This window comes from Scyliorhinus canicula, chromosome 2 (assembly GCF_902713615.1).
Source record: "Scyliorhinus canicula chromosome 2, sScyCan1.1, whole genome shotgun sequence".
NCBI lineage: Eukaryota > Metazoa > Chordata > Chondrichthyes > Carcharhiniformes > Scyliorhinidae > Scyliorhinus > Scyliorhinus canicula.
In genome coordinates this window covers 275,157,051-275,167,224 of record NC_052147.1, presented here as the reverse complement: position 1 = coordinate 275,167,224, position 10,174 = coordinate 275,157,051, and positions in this window count along the sequence as shown.

Here is a 10,174-nt window from a genome sequence, read left to right as displayed (position 1 = left end):
TTCATGACTGGAATCACCTCCACAGCTGACACAGATGAATAACGTTGGCCCGAGGTCGATTGATATTTTATCCTTCCGGCTTTCCCTCTTTCCCGCCATCTGGTCATTTATTTTGTCCTCTGCCATTTCCATGCCTTTCCTTCCACTTTGCCTCCAGGCACTCTGATCTGCAGCAAACACTTGCCATGCATTGACTACGATCGCGGTTAACCTCAGATGTTGCTTACAGATGTGTCACAGACGTGGGTAACCTGTTGGTCTCCTGCCTGGAGCAAGCTTGCCATTGGGTGTGTCCTTGGGGATGTGGCCATCATCCATTTGCATCACATGACCTAGCCAATGGAGTCACTGTTGACTCAAAGGGGGCAAACCTGCTGCGAACCCCTCCATGCTGGTGAACTTCCATATTCAACACTTTTCTCTGTCAGGAGATGCCCAATATTCATCTGAGCCGGCGGAGGTGGAGGCTCTTCTATTACTTTTCTTGGCCGGCATAAGTTACGTCGCGGCTGTAAAGGAGGGTGCTGAGAGCACAAGTCTGGTACACACGGAGCTTTGCATTTTCGGTTAACCTACTGTTGGTGCACACTCGAATTCTCAACGTTGACACAACAGCTGTGGTCTTGGCAATCCTGGCGCTGATTTCGGCACCAAGGGCCAGCTTGTTGGTTAATGTTGATCCGAGGTATGTGAAACTGTCAGTGACCCTAGAGTGCAGCTGTCAATGTCGATAGATGGCGGAGTCTCCGGGATGGCAGATCTCCTTCCCGAAAGGACATTAGTGAACAGATGGATTTTCACAATAATTAACGTTAGTTTCATGGCCACCATTACTGAGACGAGCACTCAATTCCAGATTTTGTTTCGTTTATTGATTTAAATTCCACCATCTGCTGTGGTGTGATTGGAACGCACATTCCCACAGCATTAGCCTGGGTCTCTGGGGTTGCCACTACACCACCATCCCCCATGCTCTTCGGTTTTTTCAGCCAGCCCACCACCCCCAGCCACAGCCACCCTTTCGGAAACACTTATCTATCTGTAAAAATGACTATCCTGCATGAAACACAATACGAAGGAGGCAAAATGTTGTTGTTGACCATATTGCAGCCAAGCAGTAGGACCCTACTCCCACTTCACTCTCCAGTCACTATATGAGCCTAAGATCAAGTGTCTGTGATATTAGCACATGATACACTGTTGTGATGTTCCTCAGTCTACTATTTGAGCAGATGCACAATTGCATTAATCCATTATGAGCCATCAGCCCTGCTAAAATGGCAGTGAGGAGCCACCATTAGTGTGTTATGCAAAGAGCACACGCAGCAACTTGGAGGATATATTCCCTGATGTTCTGCCAGCATATTAATAATAGCTATTCACAGCAATTTAGTACAAGTACTTAAAACATTTACAATGTACAACAGCATAACACGATGCTGGAAACCTAAAGTAAAAACGCAAAATGCTGGATAAACCCAGCAGGTCTGACAGCATCGGTGGGGAAAGAAACACAGCTAACATTCTGAGTCCTCATGACGGAGAGTCAGAGCTGGAGAGGTGGAAATGTGATGGGTTTTATGCTGTTAAAAGCGGGTGGGGCAGGGGGAGGAAATAGGTCAGGGATAGTTGGAGGTCAACAGAGATTCAATGATAAAGATGGTGGGTGTGTCCAGAACCAGGGATCACAGCCTGAGGATTCGGGGTAGACCATTTAGCAGCGATGAGGAGACATTACTTCACCCAAAGAGTGGTGAGCCTGTGGAATTCTGGTTTAGCACACTGGGCTAAATCGCTGGCTTTTAAAGCAGACCCAGGCAGGCCAGCAGCACGGTTCAATTCCCGTCCCAGCCTCCCCGAACAGGCGCCGGAATGCGGCGACTAGGGGCTTTTCACAGTAATTTCATTGAAGCCAACTCGTGACAATAAGCGTTTTCATTTCATTTCATTAACCCAGGAAGTAGTTGAGGCGAAGACATTGAATCCATTCAAGGGGCGGCTGGATATGGCACTTGGGGCGAATGGGATCAAAGGTTATGGGGAGAAAGCAGGATTAGGCTGTTGAGTTGGATGATCAGCCATGATCGTGATGAATGGCGGAGCAGGCTTGAAGGGCCAGTGTGCTACCGTGTCGCCCATCTGAGATTTGGTACCTCCACCAGTGCAGCACTGCTCCAATCTTTCTGTATTTCTATGAGAGCAAGATGGTCTATTGAAATGGCAAGCATCAGGAATGTCAGGGTCGTGCCACGGATTGAGTGAAGGTGTTCCGTTAAGCGGTCACACAGTCAGCCATTGTATCTGAAGACGGGCACGAAGGAAACAATCAACTGGGTCAACTCATTTGTCCTGCATTCGTGATGCCGATAGTATCATGTCAAACTGCACCCCCCCCCCCCCCCCTCACCCCCACCCCATCCCCTTGAATTCGCCAGCCACGTAATCTCCCGGCTGAGGCAGAAATGACCAATAAGGGAGAAGAAAACATCTTGAAACTTCTTCTCTGAAATATTCAGAACCAGTCCCGATTCCGTTCACGGTGTGTATGTTAACTGTTAATCCACTTACTTTAAATACGATGCCTTCTCTTCTGTGCCAGTCTGCATTTTAAACCATGATGACTAAAAGAGGTGATTATTTGTTTGCAATTTGCCTGCACTTAACTGAGCCTCATGTGTCATTCTTGATACTTGACTTCTTGAACTGGCAAACCTGACTGGAATTGTCAACAAACGTACACAGGAGCCTGCCAGCCATGAGCTGGTGAGGTGTGGCTTGATGGGTTGTGCCTCAATTGGCAGCTGTCGGTTCAGGCCCCGCTGGAGCACAAAAATCTAGACTGACCCTCAAGTGCAGGCTTGAGAGAGTGCTGCACTGGTGGAGGTACCAAATCTCAGATGGGCGGCACGGTAGCACACTGGTTAGCACTGTTGCTTCACAGCACTAGGGCCCCCGGTTCGATTCCCGCCTTGGGTCGCTGTCTGTGCGGAGTCTGCACGTTCTCCCCATGTCTGCGTGGGTTTCCTCCGGGTGCTCCGGTTTCCTCCCACAAGTCCTGAAAGACGTGCTGTTAAGTGATTTGGACATTCTGAATTCTCCCTTCGTGTAACCGAACAGGCGCCGGAATGTGGTGACTAGGGGCTTTTCACAGTAACTTCATTGCGGTGTTAATGTAAGCCTACTTGTGACGCTAATAAAGATTATTATAATGAGGCCTTAAAAGAAGGCTGTGTGTGTCCTCTCAGTTGGTTGTGAAAGATCCCTTGGCCAGTTCATGGAAAAAGTAGCAGGGCAGTTATCCTTCAATATCACAAAGGCAGTTACGTAACCTGGTCATTGTTACATTGCCCACTGTTGTGCAAAAATTAGCTGCTGCATTTCCTACAAGTGACCGCACTTCAAAAGTTTTCTATGGCCGCAGTTCATATTCTTCTTCATTCGCACCCCATGAAGGGCGGCATGCGGCGCAGTGGATAGCACCGGGACTGCGGTGCCGAGAACCAGGGTTCGAATCCCGGCCCTGGGTCACTGTCCGTGTGGAGTTTGCACATTCTCCCATATCTGCGTGGGTTTCACCCCACAACCAAAAGATATGTAGGTAAGGTGGATTGGCCATGCTAAATTGCCCCTTAATTGGGGGAAAAAAATAAAATAATTGGGTACTCTAAATTTAAAAAAAAAAGTTCACTGACAAAGCAAAACGTTCCTGTTGCCTGGAGAGCTGCCAGAATGCAGGACTATCTGCGACATGGAGCAATTGAGAGAAACAGCACAAATGTATTTAAAGGGAAATCTGACAAGGGAGAAAGGAATCGGAGGATATGTTGATGGAGAGGTGACAGGAACACCATGTGGAGCATAAACAGTGGCATTTTGGCTACAGTGGACCGTTCCTGTGCTGTAAAATCCTGTAATCCGTAGTAAAACTGAGCAGCTAGTTTAAAACAAAAGGAAATTTTAAAACACACATTCAGTTAACACCTTCAACAAGGAAAAAAAATGAACCTTTGAAAGACATCAATGCGCCACTTCAGAAAAAGCAGTAAAGCAACTTTCCCTGATTAATTAAAACTTGACCTGCTCATTTCATTAGTTGTACGCAAAAAACAAAGCGTTCACAATTGGCTCACAGCCAATTAAAAGGTCAGTACATTACAACAATTTGTATTAATGTAATAGAATGCTTCACAGAAGTTTTATCAGATACAATTTGACAACCGAGGCACGTAAGGATATAAATAGCCATTTGGTAGCACAGAAATTGAATTTTGCTGGAAAAAAGAGACATACTGTCGAAGATTTTCATCTTGCACTCATCAGACCCAATAGTTATGCGAACAACAATTTATACTGCATGGGAAGACAGTGCTGATTGGTTGTGCTATGGTCAGGAGTGGGATTAATTTAAGTAGCCCTGATTTCTCCTCATCACCAGTCTGTGACAATAATTTCTTGATTAATAAGGGGATCAGGGGTCATGAGGAGAAGGCAAGAGAATGGGGATGTGAAACATATCAGCCATGATTGAATGGCAGAGCAGACTCGATGGGCCAAGTGGCCTAATTCTGCTCCTATGTTTTATGGTCTTAACAGAAATTCCCCCTTTATAAGTGGTGGCATATCTTATCCAACCCTTACATTTGGAAGGATTCAATCTTCTATGCAGAACTTGCACAGCAAACCCGAGCAAAGATTACAAAAAAAAAGAGGGTTGGCTTATTTCAAACAGCCGTAAAATGCGGGTAAGGGTTTTCGTAACGTCTGCCCCGAGGGAGAGAAAGGGGTACAGGGCCAGACCATAATGAAAATATACAAATTACGGTTTTATGAAAGTCCAGAACCAAAGGCCTAATGGGGGTGGGGGGGTTCCTCAGAGGGTAGGTTGGTTGGTTAACTGTTGCAAGGAGGTACGCCTTTCCAGAAGTGAGACCTCCTTAAGGAAAGGAGGCAAAGCCTCGAAGGCACCGGTTCCAATGTTCCTGAAATTCACAATGCAGATGAGCGGCTGGTGGCTGTACCTGGACAGAGCCCCTTCTGCTGATATCCGTTCCATGGTAAGCAACAGGCTGTTTGCCTGAAGTTACCGTTCTCTTCAGAGGTCAAACAGAAAACTGTTTATCACTTACAGTTCAATTCTCAGTCATGTGGTAAGTGTGGTTTTGGGGCGACTAGCGAGGCCCCCTGGTCGAAACCCATTGTGTTTTGGAGCAGGTAATCATTAGGCCATTGACACCACATTGAATATTAAGGATCACAAACAGCTGCCTTTGGCCACAGCAGGCCAGGGCCCACATCTTGTCTGCTAAACCATTATGTTGACCTGGCTAGAATGCGTATGCAATGCAAGGAGTGTTGCATTCCAGGAGGTGTGAGGTGTTAGCCTTTGTTCACTTTCAAATTGCTCAGAAGCTCGCATCTGGTCAGCTGGAACCATTTTATCGGCCCAGCAATTGTCCATTAGCCAGGTTTGAGGAAGATATATATATTTTCCTTCCTGTCTCAACCAGGACAATTGACAAGCCGACTCGGATTGGCAGAGGTGTTGCAATGGAGAATACACCAGGGAACAGTTAACTGCCAAGCTTTGGTTCAAATTTCAACCAGGCAGATCCGAATTCATTTTCGTAATAAGTTCCTGGGTTTTATAGTCAGCTTTCTGTTTAACCCCTGAAGAGAACAGTAATTCCAAGCGGTTTTGAATCTAAACAAAAGCTTGGCAGTTAACTATTCCCTGCTGCATTTTCACTGGCAATATATATCTACCAGAGTCCATCTGCCAACCAATCAGCGTTCTTCTTACGTAGTATAAATTGTTCCCTTTACTATTGGTATTCTTTAAAACTCTCCTGGTGTTTGCAAAATGAAAAGCTTTAACAGCATGTCTCATATTTCAGCAATATGCAAGGATATATTAGGGCAGATGGCCAATAGCCTGGTCAGATGTTGGTTACAGAAGGGCCTCAAGAGGAGGCGAGAAGTAGAGTGGTGGAGAGATGAAGGGAGGGAGTTCCAGAGCTTAGGGCTCAGACACAGCGGTCATAGTGGAATGATTAAAACCAGGATTGCACGAAAGACCTGGGCCGGGATTCTCCTAGCCCGCGCCAGGTCAGAGACTCCCTCGGGGCGTGGGAATTCCCGCCACGCCACTCAGACGCTGGGCTGGCGATTCTCCGGCGACCAGAGAATCGGTGCCTATCGCGCCTGCAAGGTCGCCGCGGCGCCGGTCGGGGGCCGCTGAAATAGGCTGCCGTGGTGATTCTCCGTGGGCGACCGGACGAACTCCCGCCGGCATGGTTTACATCTGGTACCACCTGGCGGGAGCTCGGACCTGCGGCCGCAGACCTGGTGGGGGAAATCTGACTCCGGGGGGGGGGGGGGGGGGGGCCTTACAGTGGCCAGGCCTGCAATCGGGGGCCACCGATCGATGGGCCATCGCGATCTGGGGAGGACCTACCTTACTCCGTGATGTCGGCGGCGTCCGCGCCGAAGTGGACCACCACGCACTTGCGCGGACCCGCTTGCGGCCGCCTTGCGCATGTGCGGTCTGGACAGCAGGGCCCCGCCGGCAGCCAGAACTGTGGGACACACGCCAGGGCCCTGCTAGCCCTCTGGAAAAACGGAGAATCGCCCCGGACTTGAGTGGGCGTGGGGACTTAGTCCCCATAAGGGAGAACCACGGCCCTGATTTGGAGGTGCAGTTATGGAACTGGAGGAGGTCATAGACAGGGAGAGGCAAGGCTATTGAGGGATGTAAAAATAAGAATGTGAATTTTAATGTCAAGGCTTTGCTCAATCAGGAATCAATAAGTACAAACTGATGATTGAACTAAGCGTAACGTGGCTTAAGATACAACCAGAGCTTTGGATACCCTCAAGATTATGAAGGGTGAAAATGTAGAACTGGGCTTAGAATAGTTAAGACGAGTGATAACAATGGCTAAGGAGTTCAGCAACATGAGTGAAATGAACTGGACTCTGGCAATGTTGGAGGTGGAAACAGGTAATCTGCGTGATGTCTCAGATAGCCAAGTGGAATCTCATCCCAGGGGTCAAGTACAAGGCCATAAGTGCAACCAGTCTAGTTCAACCTCAAGAGAATTGGCAGGATGGATTTGGTGGTTCAGGAATAGATAACAGCTTTGGTTTTTCCAATATTCAGTTTGGAGAAGTTTCTGCTTGTGTAATATTGGAAGTTGAACAAGCAGCAAATTTTAAAATGTGTTTCGAGAGAGCGGGAATCATTCGCAAAGCCAACATTCGTTAACCATCCCTAATCGCCCTTGAACGGAGATCAGACTGCGAGGTCATTTCCGAGAACAGTTAAAAGTAAACCACATTGCTGCGGGTCTGGAGTCATACGCAGGCCAGGTAAGGATGGCAGATTTCCTTCCCTAAAAGACATTAGTGAACTGGATGGGGTTTCACAACAACCAATAATCATTTCATGGTCACCATATTTGAGGCTAGGCTTTCAAATTCAGATTTATTAGTTGAGTTTAACTTCCACCAGATGGAATGGTAGGACTTTTTCCAAAGCCTGGGTCTCTGGATTACTAGCACAGAGACATCACCATCGCCCACACAGGACAGGTTAGAGACAATGGGTGGAGATTTTCCGCACAACCTGCCACAAAATGGCTTGCCACTTGCTGACGGCGGGATCTCCCGCTCCTGCCATGGCCAACGGGGTTTCCCGTTGAATGCACCCCTCACTGCCAGGAAACCCATGGCGGGGATGCGTCGTCAGCAAGACCGAAAGATCCTGCCGGCGTGAATGGCTGGAGAATTCTGGCCCATAGCAGAGTTGAGCAACTTGGTGGTGAGGTAGAACTGCGTCACAGTTTACAGGTGGAATCTGATGTTGTATTTTCGAATTATGTTGCAAAGCTGTACCATGCAAATATGCAGGTGGGTCTGGGGGTCAAGGATAGATTCTTGGGGAACACCGAAGGTATGGGAGTGGAAGAACCCATTTCTAGATGAATCTATGACTGGATAGATAAATAACAGACCAGATGAGTGCAGTAGTCCTACTCAAGCGTAGTCATAGAATCCCTACAGTGTAAAAGCAGGCCATTTGACCCATTGAGTCTGCACCGACCCTTCAAATGAGCACTCTACCCATTGTTACGATTCCCTGGGCGAGTGCGTGGTCAATTCCAGCCCCACTCCCCAGAGTTACAACATAAGTGAATTTAAGGCGGCTTTTAACAAAGCCCCGTATTAAAGATTAGCATGCAAAATTAAACACATGGGATGGGGTTGGGTAGTGTATTGAGATGGACAAAAAACTGGTTGGCAGAGAGGAAACAAAGTCAGAATTAATGGGTCTTTTTCAAATTGTCAGGCAGTGAATAGTGAGGTACCACAGGGCTCGGTGCTGGGACCCCAGCTATTCACAATATATGTTAATGATTTAGATGAGGGAACCAAATGTCATATCTCTGAATTTGCAGATGACACCAAGTTGGGTGAGCTGCAAGGAGGATGCAGAGATCCTTTAGTGTGAATTGGACAAGTTGAGTGGGCAAATGAATTGTAGATGCAGTAAAATTTGGAGAAGTGCGAGATTATTCACTTTGATGGCAAAAACAAGGCAGCAGACTATTATCTGAATGGCCATAAATTAGGAGAGGGGAACGAGCAACGAGACCTGGGTGTCCTCGTATATCAGTCGCTGAAGGTAAACATACAGGTGCAGCAGGCGGTAAAGAAGGCAAATGGTATGCTGGCCTTCATGCAAGAGGATTAGAGTACATAAGCAGGGATGTCTTGCTGCAATTATACAGGGCCTTGGTGAGGCCACACCTGGAATATGGTGTGTAGTTTTGGTCTCCTTATCGCGGAAGGATGTTCTAGCTATAGAGGGAGTGCAGCAAAGATTTACCAGACTGATTCCTGGGATGGCAGGACTGATGTACAAGGAGGCACTGAATCTGTTACGATTGTATTTGCTGGAGTTCAGAAGAATGAAGGGGAATCTCACAGAAACCTATAAAATTCTAACAGGACTGGACAGGGTAGATGTCCAGTGGAATTCATTACCACAGGAAGTAGTTGAGTCCAAAACATTGTATGGGTTCAAGAAGCAGTTAGATGTAGCACCTCGGGCGAGGGGGATCAAAGGATATGGGGGAAAGCAGGATTAGGCTGTTGAGTTGGATGATCAGCCATGATAATAATGAATAGCGGAGTAGGCTTGAAAGGCCGAATAGCCTCCTCCTGCTTTCTATGTTCCTAACCAATCACTTGTGTAAAGTTCGTGGGATTGTTGTCCTACTACCTCTCCAATGATTTACAGGCACCAGATTCGTAAGTAAAACACAAAGTAAATTTATAACAAGAGTTATACATGTAATGGAGATAATAGAACAACGTTCTACACACACACAGGTAGGGAAGGATCAAAGCAATAGGGATTAAAAGGGCACGGGAGATGAGTGTCTTCACCGCTGAGGTTGCAGTCTTTGTGGTTGGTGATCTCCTCGGGACAGGAAGTATTGAACTCCACTGGTCTGATTGTAGCTTCTAGTTTGTGCCGTCAATTAGAACCCATAGGCTGAGAGTTTCCTCTGGGGAGTCACTTTCACTTTACTGACCATTATCGGATTGGCTCAGTGAGACTTGAGCCAATCTTGGAATTCTATCTTTTTTTAATTTGAGTACCCAATTCATTTTTTCCAACTATGAAATGAAATGAAAATCGCTTGTCACGAGTAGGCTTAAATGAAGCTACTGTGAAAAGCCCTTAGTTGCCACATTCCAGCGCCTGTTCGGGGAGGCTGGTACGGGAATTCAACCGTGCTGCTGGCCTGCTTTAAAAGCCAGCGATTTTGCCCAGTGAGCTAAACCAGCCCCTGTTTAGGGACAATTTAGCATGGCCGATTCACCTACCCTGCACATCTCTGGGTTGTGGGGGCGAAACCCACGCAAACACAGGGAGAATATGCAAACTCTACACGGACAGTGACCCAGAGCTGGGATCGAGCCTGGGATCTCGGCACCGTGGGGCAGCAGTGTTAACACCACCGGGCTGCCCGCAATCTTAGAATTCTCTCCCTGAGAATTTCAAAGAAAGTTTTCCATCCACTCACCTTGAACGCTTGTCTAGCCTTTGTGCAGGTTTACTGGCCGAAGGGTAGAGAGACAGGACAAGGCTTTTTCTTCCAGACCG